This window comes from Aegilops tauschii, chromosome 4, assembly GCF_002575655.3.
Source record: "Aegilops tauschii subsp. strangulata cultivar AL8/78 chromosome 4, Aet v6.0, whole genome shotgun sequence".
NCBI lineage: Eukaryota > Viridiplantae > Streptophyta > Magnoliopsida > Poales > Poaceae > Aegilops > Aegilops tauschii.
In genome coordinates this window covers 519,579,084-519,585,236 of record NC_053038.3, presented here as the reverse complement: position 1 = coordinate 519,585,236, position 6,153 = coordinate 519,579,084, and the positions used below count along the sequence as shown (strand labels likewise).

Here is a 6,153-nt window from a genome sequence, read left to right as displayed (position 1 = left end):
CTCTGCGCCAAAACGGTCTTGAAGCTTCCGCGCCGTCTCACTGTCGCACAACTTTGACCATTAATGGATTGAACACGCAAAAATGATATCATTGTATTTGTCTCACTAATCAATTTTATTTCACATGTTTTTACAGTAATTTTGTAGACATACGTTAATTAAAACATCATAGTCAAAGATGTGCAATGAAGACCAGAAAAAAATGTACTCTATATTTTGGTGTTTTGGAAGGAGGGAGTAATATCTTCCGACACTCAACCTTGCTCAATAAAATCCGTACTTCCTCCATAAAGAAATATAAGAGTGCTTAGATCACTAGAAAGTAGTGCTCTAAACGCTTTTATATTTCTTTACGAAGAAGTACTAGTAAGTTTCTTGCAAAAAGCCTTTGAGAGCCGGCTTATGCATCGAACCCTACTTAGATTCAATTCAACGAAGGCAGACAAAAGCAGAATTCATGTCAGTCTAACACATTACTCAAATCCAGTCAATTCATGTCCAAATCAAATTCAAAGGTACTCCGTATCAATGCGAAAGTCCAAGGCTCACTGGCAAGGAGATCCCCATCGTTCGAGGTCAGTCTTAACCACGACAGTGGAAGTCAACTGGTGCATGCAACACATGCACCAAGCTTAATTACTACGCTCGCTCCACCCTCTATGCTAGCGCGTTTCTACTCCGGCACAGCATCTCAGCCAGCGACATGGCGAGACCGGCGTACGCGCACCTCCTCTGCACCACCGTCGCGCTCCTCCTCCTGCTGGCGGTCACCGTGCCGCCGGCGACCGCGGCAGCCACGCAGGGCGGCGCCCTTCTGGCATGGCAGGCCAGCCTCGGCCACCCAGCCGCGCTGTCCAGCTGGACTCTGGCCACGCCGGTCTGCTCCTCCTGGCGTGGCGTTGCCTGCGACGCCGACGGCCGCGTCACGTCGCTCAGGCTCCGGGGGTTCGGAGTCGGACTCACAGGCACACTCGACGCGCTGGACGCCGCGGCGCTCCCGGCCCTGGCCACGCTCGACCTCAACGACAACAACATCAACGGCACCATTCCGGCAAGCCTCTCGCGGCTGCGCTCCCTCGCCGCGCTCGACCTCGGCAGCAACAGCTTCAGCGGCTCCATCCCGCCACAGCTCGGCGACCTCTCCGGCCTCGTCGACCTCCGCCTCTACAACAACAACCTCGCCGGCGACATCCCGCATCAGCTCAGCAGGCTCCCCAGGATCGCGCACCTCGACCTCGGCTCCAACTACCTCACCAACCAGCAGGACTACCGCAGGTTCACGCCCATGCCCACCGTCACCTTCCTCTCGCTGTACCTGAACTACCTCAACGGCAGTTTCCCGGAGTTCATCCTCAAAAGCGGCAACATCACCTACCTCGACCTGTCACAGAACACTCTCTCCGGCCCCATACCGGAATCGCTGCCGGAGAACCTCCCCAACCTCGTGTGCTTCAACCTGTCCACCAATGCCTTCTCCGGGAACATACCGACGTCGCTGTCGAAGCTGGGGAAGCTGCACGATCTGCGGGTTAGCAACAACAATCTGACGGGTGGAATCCCCGAGTTCCTTGGTTCCATGTCCCAGCTGAGGGCCCTCGGACTCGGTGGCAACCCGCTTGGCGGATCAATCCCGCCGGTTCTTGGCCGGCTTGAAATGCTCCAACACCTTGACATCAGGAACGCCAGTTTGGTTTCCACTATTCCACCGGAGTTGGGCAACCTTGGCAATCTCAAATTTGTGGACCTGTCCATGAACGAGCTCACCGGTGGCTTCCCAGCGGAGTTGACCAGGTTGCGCAAAATGCAGGAGTTATCAATAGCGGACAACAAACTCACCGGTCAGATTCCACCGGCTTTGTTCATGCGCTGGCCAGAGCTCATATCATTCCAAGTGCAGTGCAACTCGTTTTCAGGGAAGATTCAACCGGATCTCGGCAAGGCAACCAAGCTGAAAATCCTGAATCTTCCGCAACAACCTTGTCGGCTCTATCCCTGCAGAGCTGGGCGAGCTGGTGAACCTGGAACAGTTGGATTTATCGGAAAACTCTCTCACTGGAGCGATCCCCAGCTCGTTTGGCAACCTCAAGCAGCTCACGAGCCTGGTGCTCTCCTCCAATCGGCTCAGTGCCAGGATCCCGCCAGAGATCGGCAACATGACGGCGTTGCAAGTCTTGGACGTCAACACCAACAGTTTGGAAGGTGAGCTGCCCGCTACCATCACGTCGCTCAGGAATCTCCAAAACCTTGCCCTGCATAACAACTACTTCAACGGTACCTTACCACCGGACCTCGGAAAGGGGCTAAGATTAACCGATGTGATTTTCGAGAACAACAGCTTCTCTGGCGAGCTGCCGCAGAGACTGTGTGATGGCCTTGCGCTGCAGTTCTTCATGGCCAAAGACAACAACTTCAGCGGTAGGTTGCCGCCCTGCTTGAAAAATTGCAGAGAGTTATCCTGGGTGTGGCTGCATGGCAACCAATTCACCGGCGACATCTCCGAGGTGTTTGGTGTCCATCCCAACTTGGAGAACGTTGACGTCTCTGGGAATCAGCTGACAGGGAAGTTGTCGTCTGACTGGTCACAGTGCACCAGTGTTGCACACTTATCCATGAAGGGTAATCGAATATCTGGCAATATTGATGCAACCTTCTGCTCATTGACCTCTCTCTTGACTCTGGATCTATCAAACAACCAATTTACCGGGGAGCTCCCAAGTTGCTGGTGGGAATTCAATATTCTGTTGACTATGGATTTGTCCAACAATAGCTTTTCAGGTGAACTTCCTATATCAACGAGCCTGGACCTTAAACTCGAGTCACTTTTTCTTGCTAACAATTGCTTTCTTGGAGTTTTTCCATCCGTAATTGAAACCTGCAGAGATCTCGTCATCCTAGATCTTGCGAACAACATGTTCTTTGGTGATATCCCCTCTTGGGTTGGAACCAGTGTCCCTCTTCTAGTAGTTCTTAGCCTCCCATCCAACAACTTCAGTGGTGTCGTTCCACCCGAGTTATCCCAACTTTCTGATCTGGAAGTCCTGGACCTGTCCAGCAACTCCTTCTCAGGTGAGATCCTCATGGCCGTGGCAAACCAAAACTGCTCTCTCAAGTCGGTCCATCTGGCCGGCAATGGCTTTGCAGGCACCTTCCCGCCGTTCCTGCAAGGCTGCAACTCACTGGCCACCCTGGACATCGGGAACAACCAGTTCTTTGGTGGTATCCCTACATGGATCGGGAGCCATCTTCCATTATTGCAAATCCTTAGACTTAGGTCAAACAATTTCACCGGAGAAATCCCGCCAGAGTTTTCGAGGCTTTCACATCTTCAGCTGCTCGATATGGCCAATAATAGCTTGACAGGATCAATTCCGGTAGCCTTTGGCAACTTTACATCCATGAGGCATAATCTTCCCCCATGGGTCGAACCAAGTTGGGATTTCCAACTGTCGGTCAACATATCCTGGAAGGGCTGTGAACAAACTTTCAAAGATGGCATCGGGTTAATAACAGGTATCGATCTATCATGCAATTTACTTGCAGAGAACATCCCGGATGAGCTAACACACCTGATAGGTCTCTGGTTTCTGAACTTGTCCAGAAATGACCTGTCAGGCAGCATTCCAGAAAGAATCGGCAGTTTGGAGCTCTTGGAGTTCCTTGACCTCTCATGCAATGAACTTTCAGGTGGCATTCCTCCCAGCATTTCAAATCTGCCGTCCCTCGGCATGCTAAATCTCTCAAACAACTGCTTGGAGGGCCACATCCCCACCGGGAATCAGTTACAGACACTTGCAGATCCATCAATATATGGCAACAATCAGGGGCTCTGCGGCTTCCCGTTGAGCGTGTGTGAGCCCACGTCGGGCGAGAGAGCTGAAGACCACACAAAGCTCGGAGACCTGGGGCTTTGTTACTCTGTGATTCTTGGCACCGTTTTCGGCTTCTGGCTTTGGTTTGGAGCTCTGTTCTTTCTGGAGCAGTGGAAATTTTGTTTTCTCAGTTTTGTTGACGGCTTAGAGATGAAGATAGTTGTCAGGCGCTAAGGCCTTCACATGTAAATCAGCAGCAAACGACATTAGCGTGAATTATGTACTGTATGCTCCTTTTATTTTTACAGTTGTAAGTTGTAACACTAAACTGAACTATATACAGCAGTAAAATAATTGGGGATGCTTGGGTGTGAATATCTCGCCGCGACCTGGATGTTGATGCTGCAACCCTTGCGGCTAAGTATTTAGGTGGTGGATGCCTTCAATGCGGCCCTGGAAGATCTTCATCTGGGATTTTATCAAGTCCAACGACTGGAGAGCTTGTACTGTGTCGCCTGGCAGGCGTTGTATCTCCAACTCTGCTCGGATCAAAAGGAGCTTCAGAGAAATAAAAAACTGATATCAGCATCCACACATATTTATAATTTAGTAAATTATACAAAAATAATAATTTATATACCAGCACAAATGAATAATGATTCACCAGTCCTCTAGCGTATACACAATGCAATGTTAGCTAACTTAGAAACTTTCCAAAGTCCTTAACATCAATACGAACTGTGGTGGAACAGAGTTAGTCTTGATAAAAGCGTCAGTTATGCCAGAGAAAACACCAAACGATCCTCCAGTTAGTCCAGTAATTTACCCGAGACATCGCCAAGTAGAATCCTGGCTACTAGTTAACCTAAATCATGGAAATCCTGTAACTCAGTTGACTTCTGTTGAGCAGTACTACTGGTACAAGCACGCAATACTCTGATGATGACATATACACAACGGAGGAAGATTGTGGAGCAATAAGGTAACAGAACAGAGCACCGGTTCTGGAGCAGTCAGACGTATCGAACCATTTATTTGGTCTTGTGTTCAGTGAGCAATAATATCGAGTAACTTCGTCTCTGATTATCCAATCAAACTTGGGTGTATCGACTGAAATGTCTGTGCATGGCTCGAGACATCTCTGAACCGAGGTAAGTGACACAATGAAGGTTTGTTCAGTTTCATCAGCAACAGCAAGATATCATCAATCAATCTAGTGGAAATCTGTTTTAGGGTTGGGTTGGGGTGACACCGGGGGTGAAGGGGAGGGGAACGGAGCGGAGCGGAAGTAGATGTCCATGGCGGTGTTCCGGATCCGGATCTCGGCGTCCCCGGGCTTGCCCACCTCCACCTCCACCTCCTCCCACCTCAGCGCCTGCGCATCAGAAATCGATTAGAGGAGAGAAGCCACCCCGCCCGGAAAGTGAGCCGCCGAGGTCGTGGACCCTGATGGCCTTCACCATCTCCGAGGAATCGCTAGCGAATTGAAGCGGAGGCGACAGGAGGAGCAGGAGGGGAAGACACAATGGAACGGTGCTAGCTAGCCCAGTAAATCAAACTCCAATCTTGTTTCAAAATAAAAATAAAACCCAATCCTAACAGATGTTCACCATGTTTTTTTATCTCTACTATTATTCCGACATGAACTTTGGAGCTATCTCGGTATAAATTCAGAACTTTAGAGACAAGTCTCCATATCAAAGGTCACTAGAGCATCTCCAGCCGCGCCTCCAACATGCCCCCCAAGGCCCTTTTCTATCGCCGGCACAGAAATTTCGTCCCAGTCGCTGGTTAGGGCGATTTTGGCGCCGGCGGACCCAGGCCGAACCCGGCGCGCTGGAGGGCGCCCGTGGGCGCGGGGGAAACGTTTTTGGCGCGAAAAGGAGTGGGCCCGCCGAGTCAGCGACTCGCCGCCTTCGTCATCCTCATCGCCTCGGTTCCCGTGGGAATCAATGCCAAGGCTGCCGCGTTGTTGCGCCAGTCAGCCTTTCATTGATGCCTCACGGGCGGCGCCTATGGTGGGGTGTCCCAGGCCGCACCCTCGAAGCCGTCCTCGAGCACATCGAGGCCGGCAACACGCCGCGCCTGGAGTACCCTGCGCCCCCCTCCTTCTCTCGTAGCCGCGGCAGCTTCTGGACGCCGCGGCGAATGGAGACAGCAACGTCGTCGTCGTCGGGCTCCGGCTCTCTGTCCTCCAGCTCGCCGGCGCTTCGCCTTGTCAAGCCGAAGCCGCAGGAGACGCCACTTGGGCGCCGCACCCGTGGCGGCGCCCTCGTCATCAATGAGGGCGGCCGCCCCTCTCCTCGTTCCTACCGCCTCGTCTGGTCGAAGACCGAGCCGGGTT

The 6,153-nt window shown here is 52.0% G+C and overlaps 1 pseudogene; it reads left to right on the top strand.

The window, feature by feature from the left end:
* Window positions 1-562: 562 nt before the first annotated feature.
* LOC109767970 (uncharacterized) lies at window positions 563-4,246 on the top strand (annotated as a pseudogene).
* Window positions 4,247-6,153: the final 1,907 nt, after the last annotated feature.